Raw genomic sequence first — 14,892 nt, forward strand, 5'->3', positions numbered from 1 at the left:
TTATCTTATGCCTTCTCCAGATCCATAGATGTGGCATACAAATCCATTTGATTTTCTAAGTATTTCTCACTTATATTCTTCAAAGCAAACTCCAGATCCACACACACACACACACATATCTATATATATATATATATATATATATATATATATATATATTTTTTTTTTTTTTTTATACTTTGTCGCTGTCTCCCGCGTTTGCGAGGTAGCGCAAGGAAACAGACGAAAGAAATGGCCCAACCCCCCCCCCCCCCATACACATGTACATACACACGTCCAGACACGCAAATATACATACCTACACAGCTTTCCATGGTTTACCCCAGACGCTTCACATGCCTTGCTTCAATCCACTGACAGCACGTCAACCCCTGTATACCACATGACTCCAATTCACTCTATTTCTTGCCCTCCTTTCACCCTCCTGCATGTTCAGGCCCCGATCACACAAAATCTTTTTCACTCCATCTTTCCACCTCCAATTTGGTCTCCCTCTTCTCCTCGTTCCCTCCACCTCCGACACATATATCCTCTTGGTCAATCTCTCCTCACTCATTCTCTCCATGTGCCCAAACCATTTCAAAACACCCTCTTCTGCTCTCTCGACCACGCTCTTTTTATTTCCACACATCTCTCTTACCCTTACGTTACTTACTCGATCAAACCACCTCACACCACACATTGTCCTCAAACATCTCATTTCCAGCACATCCATCCTCCTGCTCACATCTCTATCCATAGCCCACGCCTCGCAACCATACAGCATTGTTGGAACCACTATTCCCTCAAACATACCCATTTTTGCTTTCCGAGATAATGTTCTCGACTTCCACACATTTTTCAAGGCTCCCAAAATTTTCGCCCCCTCCCCCACCCTATGATCCACTTCCGCTTCCATGGTTCCATCCGCTGACAGATCCACTCCCAGATATCTAAAACACTTCACTTCCTCCAGTTTTTCTCCATTCAAACTCACCTCCCAATTGACTTGACCCTCACCCCTACTGTACCTAATAACCTTGCTCTTATTCACATTTACTCTCAACTTTCTTCTTCCACACACTTTACCAAACTCAGTCACCAGCTTCTGCAGTTTCTCACATGAATCAGCCACCAGCGCTGTATCATCAGCGAACAACAATTGACTCACTTCCCAAGCTCTCTCATCCCCAACAGACTTCATACTTGCCCCTCTTTCCAGGACTCTTGCATTTACCTCCTTTACAACCCCATCCATAAACAAATTAAACAACCATGGAGACATCACACACCCCTGCCGCAAACCTACATTCACTGAGAACCAATCACTTTCCTCTCTTCCTACACGTACACATATATATATATATATATATATATATATATATATATATATATGTGTGTGTGTGTGTGTGTGTGTGTGTTCATGTGTGACTGCTAATTCAGCATTTATGAGTTTCTTGTTGGTGTTCTCAACTCATTTAATGATTCTCTTATACTGCTCAGGTAGATTACCAATAAGCTGGCCAAAGGTCATTGCATGGGGAGAACCAAACTCAGATAGAAACATAGTGTAATTTTTTATAGGTACGTAGTAACACTAAACAGCACAGCATTTCATGACTCATATCACATTCACAAGTGTATGGAGCGTATGGTATGGTCTAGGCTTAAGTACCAAAATTGAGGATCAAAAGAAAAATCATTAAATATGAGGGATAAATATGTAAGGAAGCAACTGCCTTGTCTGACCAATGAAAGCTGGCTGTTTCAGGTCAGTAGGGCATGCTGCTATGTGACATAACCAGTTCTCGTCTCACTTTTGCTGAGATAGGTCAGATGTTGAGTACTTGGTAATACAAGATTGTCAGCCTGCGGGCTCATATTCGGGGCGTTTTCTTCAGTGTAGAGGGCCTCAAGTATCTGAGGTTGTCTGGGGTTGGGTGAAGTGTCTGTTATAGTTCCTTTCTCCAACATCTTCCTTGAGAGGGTGGTGTAGTGGCAGGGTGTTAGGTGTGTCTTTGGGCTCCCACTCTGTAAATGACCTGAAAGATGGGAAAATTTAGTAGTGGTCATGCCTGTATACAACAAATGGAGTGTGCAGTCTTCATATGAGCACTGGAATTTGTATGACACGATTCCTCTGGAAACTCGCACCATGACCAGCGACTTTTTATATAAGAAATATATAAGGATTAAAGCAAAAGAGAAGCAAACCTTGTAGAAAATTTAAAGTTTTCCTAGGATAGGATGTTATGAATTAGATGAAATAAACATCTAGTATTTAGGTTGATGTATTGGCAGCATGGTTAGTCCTGACTTTCTTTGGTGTATGGTAACACAGGAAAAGTATGAACAAGGATCCAATAATTAATTACTGACTTTGTAAAAGGGAAGATCAAGTATATTGCATTGTACATGTTTGTCTAAATACCAAGGTTGGAATTCTTTGAGAAGGCAAAGGCTAGGATTTCATGTAGGGTTTAGTTGTGGGGATCAAACATTGACAGAGTAAACTTCGTGTTGATGTCTTTAAATTTTATTCTAGATCTTGTATCCAAACTATGTTGCTTCCAAGGTCAAAAGCTGAAAGGACTAGGCTGATTTGAATTAGAACTGAATTGAGTTGGATTTAACAGCATGACTTGACATTCTGGCCTTTTTTTCATGTAGAAATTAATGGTTTGTATTTGATTTTGTAAGACTGGTACAATATTAGGGTTCATGGACAAATACGTAGCGAGTAATTTCATTAAGTAATTTTGTAGCAGTAAGCTCCAGCACATTACCAATCTGAAAACAAGCCAGGCATTGATGAGAAAATTGATTAGTGCTGCCCAGATAATCATGGAGGTCGTAAGTACTTATGTTGTATCAGCAAGAGTTGTATTGCGCTAGGACATAAAAGTTTTGTGTTCATATCTGCTATGATGCCATCTCTTCCTAGTACTAGAGACAATTGGTTAACAATTGATAACTATTACGTCTATAATTCAGTATGTGCATTATTTTTTAAATCAAATGGGAATTTTTATCTTTTGCATTTTAGTGATGTTATAACAGAATTCATAATCTGGAAATGGAATATTGTAAAGTTAGTAGTTATGCTGTTTTAGTTGTATGTAAGTTTTATTACAGACCCTGAAATACAATTTACATTGATTTAATTCATTTTAGAGTCCAGTAATAGTACATAGTTGAAATGATGAATACTTTGAAATAAGGAAAATGTCAACTTTGTTAGTTAAATGCTCATTAAACATAATTTTAAAATTTATTGGCAAATACACATAAGTGCTCTCTGTAATTACATGGCATGGTTCTTCAGAATTTCAGTATAGTATATTGCAGTAACCTGCTGATAGATATGGATGAGAAAGCTGGACATGGTTGGCCACAGTGAAGTCCAGCTAAGGTTAACATATGATGTGGTGCATATTATGATTGTTACACTAAAGAGAGACTATTTCAATAAATGGGGGTTTTGTGATGACCTTATCACTATTATTTTGAGTAGCCGACATCACCTTTTGTTACATTACATTTCTTTATAATAACTATGCACTAATTTTTAGGTACAGGTGCTTTGCTACTCATAAACACTGTGCTTGGATGGACTACTCCTAGCATCATAAGCATATGCACAAAGTTATATAGTAATTGCTTTGGTTACATTCAAGGTCTAGCCATGAGTTGAGTACGAAAGTCCTATTTTTTAAAGATATTAAATTAATGAGAATCGAAAAGTATTTTCAAGTAAATGGGTTCAATGATACGCACCAAGTTTTTTACTGAAGTAATTCATGATGATGTAAATATGGATCTCATGACATTAAAGATTGTTAGTGTAACTTTATGTGGACTGATTGTCCACAGGCATTAAACACTAAATATGAATGGTATTCTTCTGCTAAAAGATTTTATTACAAGCAATAAAGTGTATTTTCTAAGTTCTGTTTTTTCCTGTTCAGAAATGTAACCTCCCAAAATTGCAATAAGTTTATTCTTTGTTAAAGTATAATAAATGTATACTTTGCTTAGATACTTAATGAACAAGAGATGGCGCTTGAAATTCATGTTAAAAATCATTTACAGTAATACATGATGTCAAGTCTGAAGAACCATAGTTTAGAACCTCAAACATGCCTGAAGATTAATCATAAAAGCTCACAAGGAACATGACAATTCCCACTGATGTACCGAAAAGGACCTAGTTTCTTGGGGCAAAAGTGACTTTTCCCTCTAGATTAAGGGGGGAGAAGGAAGGGGCCTACTGGAGGAATTGTCTCTATTAAGTATGAAAACCTGCACAATCTCACTCAAGACCGGAACTGTTAATGCAGTATAAAACCGGTGATTTGTTGGTCGATCGTGGACAACCACAGGAAGGTGACATTGATTGACCTTTTAATGTTACTGAAAGAGACAAACATTCCTAATTCGAGAAATGTATATTGACTCCCAAAAATGGTAGATAACAGCAAATTCATGTCCAATAACTTATGTGCGTGTACGTGTGTGGAATGGGCTGCATTTTTTTTTTTTTTTTACCTGCGTGCGTAGTTTACTGTGGGTAGTTGCAACCATACCACGACAAGTGAGGTATTCCTGCGAATAAGCATTTGTGTTGAGATAAGGCTAGAGATGTGATTCTGCAAAACTGATTCCTACAAAATGTGTATTAAGAATCTAAGTTCTTATGTATATGGAAATGAAGCCAATAATAATAGTTCATATAACATCAGGCGCTGTTTTGTCCGCAGTTTTACTGATGCCAATAAACATTATAGGAGCCGTTGTAATAATAATTTGTAGGAATAATTATTATTATCGTTATTAGTATTAGCATTATTATTATTTTATCATTCAGAAACGGTGGGGAAAAAAGATAAAATATGGCCTCCTTTTATCCCAGAACCGTCAATGGTGGATTGTCATCATTTAATATGGTCCTAAATATAACAGTAAGCAATTGTATATCCAGAAGATAGGTGTGAATTACGAACTTGCCAAGAATATGAAACTTTTCAAAACGAGTTGTGTGTAAGAATTTACCATTAACTTGGGGAACTTGGCACTTTTGAGTTCTTTGGATGCAAACTTAAATCATTTAATTAGCCAAATTCTCATTTTGATTAGATAAAACGGGTGATGCTTTATGATCATGGGAGTTTTGTTCTATTGGACAAATTACCGTGATTTTGTAGACAAAGAAAAATATATTGTGAGCATGTCATTTTGTAACGAAAGCAGTGAAATAGACAAGTTTGCTTTATTGGTCACTAGTTTACACTATTACATGAGTGTGTTCTCAGAAAATAGTGTTTGCCGTGCTCTTGTACCAGTACCAAAAACTTTTTTCTCCATGTTGCCAGCATTTTCCCGTAAAATAATGACATCACATTCGTAACTTTGTGCTGGATTCAGTGCAACATACTTAAAGCCACAGTTTATCATATGTTCAGAAAACTAGTAAATACACTTCCTGTAAAGCACAACGTAACATGAGAAATTTCGTACTAAATTACTGTCGCAAACGTACGACATTGGTGTCTTGAGTTTTGCCAGACGCACGATAAAGATTTTTTTCTATTATTATTATTATAATAACTTGCATGTATTCTGCTAGCTTATATATATATATATATATATATATATATATATATATATATATATATATATATATATATATATATATATATATATATCCCTTCATACTCGATCGCCGTTTCCCGCGAAAGCTTGATAGCGCCAGGAACGTATGAAAAAAAGACGGCATTTGCTCATATGTGTTCTTTAGTTGTCATGTACAATGCACCGAAACCACAGCTCCCTATATCCATATATATATATATATATATATATATATATATATATATATATATATATATATATATATATATATTGCAGCAGAATCAGTGATGCGCGTGATCTAAGGATTGCTAACATGCACGAGTAAAAATGAAATGAAACACGATAAGTCCTTGTACACCTTCATTTATTACATCTTCAGGGGAGACAAAAAGAGAGGATCGTTGTACATTAAAGATATATTTGGGAGGAGGAAATGTGCTATTCTTTTCACGCGCGTGTGCCGTAAAATTCGGTTACAAGGTCAAAACAGATTAAGCTTTTTTTCTTTTTTATAAATTTTGCCTATGACAGAGATTTCTAGTTAATAAAGAGCTCATGAATATTCTTGTTAGTTAATAAGAAAAACTTCTCTGATCAAGAGAAATATCACACTGTACTCAGCTTGTGGAAGGTTACACTGAGAGAAGAGGCATCTTTTACGAGGCTGTACATCACTGGGAGTTCAGCCTCCTTGAAGCACTTTCTCCAAAGAAGTCTATAGTTCCCTGGTACTAGTAGATTCGCCTTACGACTGGAATAGCATATATGTATCTACATATTTCTTGAAAACAGCAGAATAGATGCAAGAGTTTATTAAATATTATTATTATTATTATTATTATTATTATTATTATTATCATTATTATTATCATTATTATTATTATCATTATTATCATTGTCATTGTTGTTATTATTATTATCATTATTATTATTATTATTACTATTATTATTATTATTATTATTATTATTATTATTATTATTATTATTATTATTATTATATCATTATTATTTGAAAGATACCACAGATGATCTAGGGATGAAAAAAAATCTAGATTTCTACCTGATTTCGGTAATGGTCACCTCTACATCTACCGTTACATGACTGAGGCAAAGGACTTGTACCTTTTCCAGCAGTTCCCTGCGTATCGGAGATGAATGAGAGATACAGTAGTAGTGGGATTTATCTCAGGCGTGTCATTCATAAACCACTGTCCACTGCCATGGCCAGCCCGCGCCCACCTACCTACAACTTTGCTCTTTACAATCAGTGATGGAGCTTTAAATTTACCGCGTACGTGAAGTTGTTTACATTGTAATATTGCCTAACAAAGTCAATTTACAACCCAAAAATTACTCTTCCAAACCATCCAAAAACATTGTCAAATAAGAGCAGAAATTTGTCTAGATATTTATCCTGCTGAAAACTGCGAAGAAAGACACCATAGCTCGGTCTGTTTAGATCTTTGTAAAGATAGGGAGAGATTGTAGATGTGGCACCACGGACTGTCGCCATCTTGCGGATAATCAGTTCGCTTGCCTCCCTATTGGTACTATTGCCGCAAATCATCCATCATATGACCTGTTGAAAAGCAGCTGGGCTCAGCTGTCAGAATACATAATAGCTTATTCATTTCTCAAATCATAGTTGTGAAGACATTAGTAGGTAAACGCACAAAGTTAGTTTGAATGGAAGAACATGTGATTTAATGATTATTCCCCTCGTGACCTTAAATACACAATATGACACAGCTTCACCTGATATTTAAAGTGATTTACTGTATTTTCCTTATATAGTAAGTGTAAGTTTTGGTTTGTTTTTGCCTTGAAAGACCACAAACAATATAAGGGAATATCCTTGGCTGGAAGTATGTAGAAGTCGTTTTCATTGCCACAGCTTTGTACTCGAAATAAAAAATATCTGTGATGGATGAAATATCTGATTAAGAATAAACATACGGAAATGAAATGATATTAGATGGTAACTATTTTGGTATCATTGACTACTAACATTAACTCAGGAATTTCAAAAGAAAAATACGCCTTTTGATGCTCTCTTCACAACACTACATTCCAGTGTTGCCGCACCACGCCAAGGACGAGGATTTTCGAAGGTTAGAACTTAACCCACTGGCCTTGTAAATCCGGCCGAAATACTATTGCATAGCAAGGAACTTCCTTGTAGTAGATGGCGGTGAATGCTCATGTTATATTTAGCGACGGGTAAAACTTTTGTATGAAAACCGACGCGGCAGATTGGAAGGTGCGTTTACAAACAGCATCGGGTGTGTGTGTGCACGTTGTCAGTCAGCCTTGGTGGAGGCAAGCAAGTTTAGTGTCTGGAGGAGCTGGCGTCATCACACCGAATGGAACTTTTTATTGATAGTGTTAGGACGTGTGTAGTACAATACAAAGTGTGGAGGTGTGATAGAAAGGCAAGGGCAGTGATTGACGACCCGGGGATACAATAGTTAGGCTGCGGGCTGACCAGCCCCAGGTCTTGGTATCTTAACTCGAGAGAAAAATATCGGAGGAATATTAATACAGAGAAGACTGTTCTGTTGTTAATACTGGATAAAATGTTTGTTGATAGGCGATTAAAAGTCGCTACCAAACATGGCAGTCTATCAGCGGAACTTGAACAGATATCGGATATAAGTACAGAGACAAAAATAGCTGGTAAGATTTGCAAACTTTGTTTAGTTAATCACTCTTTTTAAAACATATGCTTTGATTGTCATCCTCATGATGCCAGTATGGTCATGCTCCGTCCCGTTCCTAATGCTTACACATAAATCTCTTCTTTCCTTTTATGGCGGTGTAAAGGCAAATGTTCTCTATGCTGGTGCATGGAGAAGGAGTTCTGACGTGGTGCATGGAACAGGAGCTGTATTCTGATGCATGCAATTGGACCTTTATACTTTTTTCCTCCAGTATGAGCTATATTTTATGGTTGTAGCGTGATCAGTATCCTAATGCCTCTAATATCAGCTATATCCTATGGTTGTAGCAGGAATTATGACCTAGCACATCAACAGAAGCCGCCATAACAAAGTGCATGGAACAGGAGCTATAACCTAGTGCCAATAACAGGACCTTTAACTTAGTGCATGGAATATTAGCTATAACTTTTGTGCATGGAACATGAGCTATAACTTTGTGCACGGATCAGGAGCTATAACCTGATGCATGTAGCGGTTACTGCAACCTAGTGGAGCATGTAACGGACTGTAACCTAGGATATGTAACAGGAGGTATATCCTGGTAAATTCAAGAGAAGTTCTACCCTGGTACATGTATAAGTTCTGTTGGGGTGCATGTAATTGAAGTCATAATCTGGTGCATGCAGCAGGAGTTATGTTTTGCATTTAACAGGAGCTATTCTGTGATGCACTTAAAATATGGTGAATGTCAATGCATCCCACAGGAATGATGTTAATATAAGTATATTTCAGCATGTGACTTTGCTTACAGGAAATGAAAAGAATTCTTTTGTTATGGATTTATTTTAGAGGAAGAATTAAGATAGGGGTGTGATGACCATTTTTTTTCTTATCCAATGGTAATAAATGTTAGTTGTGGTAAGGGCTATGAAAGTAAAGTAAAATGCGAGATAAATATTTGCAAAAATTGGTGAAATGTAAAATGCTATTATGAACCATCAATACTTGTAGAAACCTCACCAAACACCCTTATGATTTAAGTTTACTGTATTTTCAGTGTTATTTAAGTAATGCAGATGTTTTTGTCCCATTTTCTTATTTATGTGCTGAAAGTTTTGTATGCTTCCTCCCACTGGAGATGATCATTTTCAGTGAGCATAGGCAGTTGCATTCAGCGAACAAATCTCATAGCCGCTTAATGAAAAATCAGGTTGAAAATTATTACCTTTATTGCTTAACATCAGAAATAAGGTAAAAAGAAAATTTAGTTACTTGGGTAATTTGGGTAAGTTTTTATAGTTTCTGTTTTACCCACAATATTTTTGTGTTAACCCCACATTTTCCCAGAGCTTCCTGTTTTTGTCATTTGACTAAGTTATTAACATCAAACAAAAAAGAAATGATCTTAGGGTGCAACCCTGGTTTTGATTTATTTGCCATATTATGTCTAAATTCTGCAAGAAGCTCTTTGAGATTCCAGAGTTAGAAAATTTGTGGCACATAGGTAAACTATTACTGCTCAGCCTGATGCATTTAATTGGTGATATGAAAATCACAACAGAAGTTGTATGTTGGTTTATGAAACAGGTGGGAAAGACTGGTGCTTGCAACAGGAGCTATGTGTTAGTAAATGCAGTGGGAACCTGGTGAAGTATAAGTTTGGCCTTACAATTGTATTTCTGAATGGAATTGGGCTAAACTGATATTAGTACACTTTTTGCTTTAAGTAGAAGTGATGTAGAATACTTTTATAAGATTGCAGATAAATGATATTGTTGTAAGAGTTGTGATCAAGGAAAATTTGAGGTTAAGTAACTTGAAATTAGGTGTAACACTGAAGAAATCATCAGAATGTATGTGATCTCACCTAACTTCCCCTAGCAACTGAAATACATTGTTAATTTGGCCTACTGCTGCTGGGGACTGCATGGAGTAATTGCTTCTGGGAGTTGGCTGATACTTTGGCTCCTGTTAGTTCATAACCTACCAAAGGCTAGGTTTTGTTAGGATTATGGGAGTATTGGAAAATGTTTAGGAATGAACTGTTGATAGAGGCTGAAGTGTTGATAAACAGTTGGGAACAAACTATCGATAGGAACCAAAGTGTCAGGAGGGGTTAGCACATTCAGCTGCCCCTTGGCAGCTTTATTTTTTTTATCTGATGGGTTTAGAATCTTTTGACTGAAACTTGAGATAAATCTTAACTGCTAGGGAAAGTTGGGTACGGTTTTTACATATTATTTTGATTTTTAGAAGTGTTTCACCTGCTTTTATGTATTGGTGAAAATATCTTTGTCACGTAGAGTGTTGTTTTGTTTGATATATGAAGTAAGGCAAGTAAGACAGGGTTGTGTCGTGAAACAACTTTTCAGCTTAAATTTCTTGGTTAGATTGCGAAAGTTTAGTTGGTAATTGAATACATTTTGTGGCGTATGCTGGCATATGAGTAACAAAGTGCAGCTGAACTCTTGATTTTTTATTATAGATCTAGCACACTCACCATTCACTATCCATAGTAAACTATGATTAAGGTATTAAGCCTTTTAGCTGTCATTTATTACTGTGTTGTGTACAATTTGCTTTTTTTTTCTAGCCACCATAAAGGGAAGGCTTTAAACAAAAATGGTATTTGTATAAGTGTATGTAGAGTCTGATTTTGAAATTGTAGATTGTTTAAAATTAGCTAGATATTTTTACTGTATATTATGCACCACTTGAACTTGTTAACTTTGAACTTATTTGTTGTGGCAGGCTTAGACCAGATGTTACCTTCTGTGCGGCACTTTTTGAAAAAAGAAGAAAAATTCAGCACCCTCTTTTAACAGGTACTATAACTCTCCCATTATTCCTATATTATAAAAGAAATGTAAAAGTAATGTAAAACTTTACTTGTAGGGGCAATGAGCAATCATACTTGGAAGTTTTAAGGTTGTGGATGCTGCCAGGTGAGGTTATACTCATATTCGTGTCTTATCAAATACAAACACTTTCACTTTGGGATATATTACCAGAGTTTTTCTATTTTATTCTCTCTTGTCTACATTCACATGTTCATTTATTTATATGTATACATAAAGTTTGTGTTGACTAATTTCTTATTACTGTGTACACACTTCTGCTCTTAATTACACATTACTTACGTGTGTTTAAGTAATCGCTCTGTATGTGCACTCAAAAATGGGTGCTTGTCTCAAGGTTTCCTATACATCAGGCTGTAAATCAGTCCATCCATTTTCAGCTCGCTATCCTCCAAACTAGATGGGTTATTGATTGCCAATTAAACCACTTACTAGTTGGGGTTCTGAGCTGCTGCCCAGCCAGTAGGACATTTTTTGTACAGCTGTGTTTGCCAGTTCATCATTAATTGTATGGAATCAGTTGATGAAAAAAATACTAGACATGCATTTGTTACCAGTTTTTGGCAAGACTGTTAGTGTATTCTTTCTCAAGAATATGCTGTCTGGCATTGGCAGAATTTTTTTAAATGCTTGACTGTAGATGGGACAGCCCCATTGGGTAGAAACAAAAAAGTGCTTTGCTTCCCATAAATGGGACAGCCTCAGTGAATGGGTTAAAAGTGATGATTCAAATTATCGATGCTGATATTGCATCTTTTTATTGAAAGAAATTAAAGATACCAAACTTTAACCTTTTTACTATCAATGTGTTTTCATGGATAGTGTTCAAGGTACAGTTGCTGAAGAAAGTACCCAGATAATGTATCATTCTCATAGTTATTCTTAGCATACAGTAAACCTAACCAAGGTTAGCATGAACCACATGTTGACTGTCTTAAGTTTATAATTTCTTTCCATTCTTTTTTATTTGATAGAACCCATTCTTTTTTATTTACTAGAACCACTGGTACTCATCTTTGTGTACATATTATCCCATACAATTTACCAGGTATGCTTGTCAAACTTGTACTTATGTAGTGTGAAAAATCACCTTATTCCCCTTGTAGTCTACCAATCCTCAGGCATCTCTCCAATATCTAAATACACCGAACATTCTAACCAATCAGTCAACAACACAGTTCCTCCTGGTCTTAAAGAAATTCAAATGCAAGTACCATCTGCTTCAGCTGCTTTGCCTCATTTCATCTTATATAAGGCTTTCACCACCTCTTCTCTTTACATACACACACATATACATACATATACGTATCAACATATACACATACACAGACATATACATATATACACATATACATATACTTGCTTGCCTACATCCATTCCTGGCATTACCCTGCCCCACAGGAAACAGCATCACTACCCCCTGTTCTGTGAGGTAGCACCAGGAAAACAGACAAAAATAAAAAGGCCACGTTCATTCGCACTCAGTCTCTAGCTATCATGTGTAATGCACTGAAACCACAGCTCCCTATCCCCATCCAGGCCCCACAGACCTTTCAATATATATATATATACATATTGGAGGAAGTGATGTGTTTTAGATATCTGGGAGTGGACTTAGCAGCAGATGGAACCATGGAAGTGGAAGTGAGTCGCAGGGTGGGGGAGGCGGTGAAGGCTCTGGGAGCATTGAAAAATGTGTGGAATACGAGAACGTTATCTCGGAGAGTAAAAATGGGTATGCTTGAAGGAATATTGGATCCAACAATGTTACATGGTTGCATGGCATGGGCTATAGATAGGGTTGTGCGGAGGAAGAGGATGTGTTGGAAATAAAATGTTTGAGGATGATATGTGGTGTGAGGTGGTTTGATCAAGTAAGTAATGAAAGGGTAATAAAAAGAGTGTGTTTAGAGAGCAGAGGAGGGTGTGTTGAAATGGCTTGTTCACATGGAGAGAATGAGTGACGATTGACAAAGAGGATATATGCGTCAGAGGTAGAGGGAACGAGGAGACGCGGGAGACCAAATTAGAGGTGGAAGGATGGAGTGAAAATATTTTGAGCGATTGGGGCCTGAACATACAGGAGGACGAAAGGCATGCAAGGAATAGAGTGAAATGGAATGATGTGGTATACTGGGGTCGATGTGCTGTCACTGGATTGAACCAGGGCATGCATGCATGTGTATGTGACGAGGACATATACTTTGTACTTATCATATTTAGTATTTTTCTTTACTGCCTTCTTCCCTGCTTTGAATTTTGTATCATGATGTTTATTCTGCCCTTGGCTGTATTTCAAAATAAAGGGATATTTGCATGTTTGCCTCTTATGATGTGACATAATAATGCTTCTTTTTATACTGAAATGTAATTTACATCAGGTGTCATTCCCATTTTCTTTGTAAGTATTAGCTGCAATTTTTGCTGTATGGTATTTGCGAGTTAAAGTGTTTTGCAGGTACTCTTTCACCCGTGTTTAAGAGTGAACTAAGTTTTATATATATATATATATATATATATATATATATATATATATATATATATATATATATATATATATATATATATATTTTTTGCTTTGTTGCTGTCTTCCGCGTTTGCGAGGTAGCGCAAGGAAACAGACGAAAGAAATGGCCCAACCCACCCCCATACACATGTATATACATACATCCACACACGCAAATGTACATACCTACACAGCTTTCCATGGTTTACCCCAGACGCTTCATATGCCCTGATTCAATCCACTGACAGCACGTCAACCCCGGTATACCACATCGATCCAATTCACTCTATTCCTTGCCCTCCTTTCACCCTCCTGCATGTTCAGGCCCCGATCACACAAAATCTTTTTCACTCCATCTTTCCACCTCCAATTTGGTCTCCCACTTCTCCTCGTTCCCTCCACCTCCGACACATATATCCTCTTGGTCAATCTTTCCTCACTCATTCTCTCCATGTGCCCAAAGCATTTCAAAACACTCTCTTCTGCTCTCTCAACCACGCTCTTTTTATTTCCACACATCTCTCTTACCCTTACGTTACTTACTCAATCAAACCACCTCACACCACACATTGTCCTCAAACATCTCATTTCCAGCACATCCATCCTCCTGCGCACAACTCTATCCATAGCCCACGCCTCGCAACCATACAACATTGTTGGAACCACTATTCCTTCAAACATACCCATTTTTGCTTTCCGAGATAATGTTCTCGACTTCCACACATTCTTCAAGGCTCCCAGAATTTTCGCCCCCTCCCCCACCCTATGATCCACTTCCGCTTCCATGGTTCCATCCGCTGCCAGATCCACTCCCAGATATCTAAAACACTTTACTTCCTCCAGTTTTTCTCCATTCAAACTTACTTCCGAATTGACTTGACCCTCAACCCTACTGTACCTAATTACCTTGCTCTTATTCACATTTACCCTTAACTTTCTTCTTTCACACACTTTACCAAACTCAGTCACCAGCTTCTGCAGTTTCTCACATGAATCAGCCACCAGCGCTGTATCATCAGCGAACAACTGACTCACTTCCCAAGCTCTTTCATCCCCAACAGACTTCATACTTGCCCCTCTTTCCAAAACTCTTGCATTCACCTCCCTAACATCCCCATCCATAAACAAATTAAACAACCATGGAGACATCACACACCCCTGCCGCAAACCTACATTCACTGAGAACACTTTCCTCTCTTCCTACACGTACACATGCCTTACATCCTCGATAAAAACTTTTCACTGCTTCTAACAACTT

At 37.1% G+C, this 14,892-nt stretch overlaps 1 protein-coding gene and 1 long non-coding RNA gene across 2 annotated transcripts in view; one reads left to right on the forward strand and one right to left on the reverse strand.

The window, feature by feature from the left end:
* The window catches only part of LOC139765143 (uncharacterized), a 78,095-nt gene that overhangs the window by 47,866 nt on the left and 15,337 nt on the right, over positions 1–14,892 (forward strand). The gene's annotated exons all lie outside the window — the stretch shown is intronic.
* LOC139765184 (uncharacterized) lies at positions 1,384–5,480 on the reverse strand. The gene is made up of 3 exons (XR_011716601.1): positions 5,414–5,480; positions 4,528–4,584; positions 1,384–2,021 (listed from the first exon to the last, which is right to left on the reverse strand). It is a non-coding gene; the product is annotated as an uncharacterized lncRNA (long non-coding RNA).

Source organism: Panulirus ornatus, chromosome 53, assembly GCF_036320965.1.
Source record: "Panulirus ornatus isolate Po-2019 chromosome 53, ASM3632096v1, whole genome shotgun sequence".
Taxonomy (NCBI): Eukaryota; Metazoa; Arthropoda; class Malacostraca; order Decapoda; family Palinuridae; genus Panulirus; species Panulirus ornatus.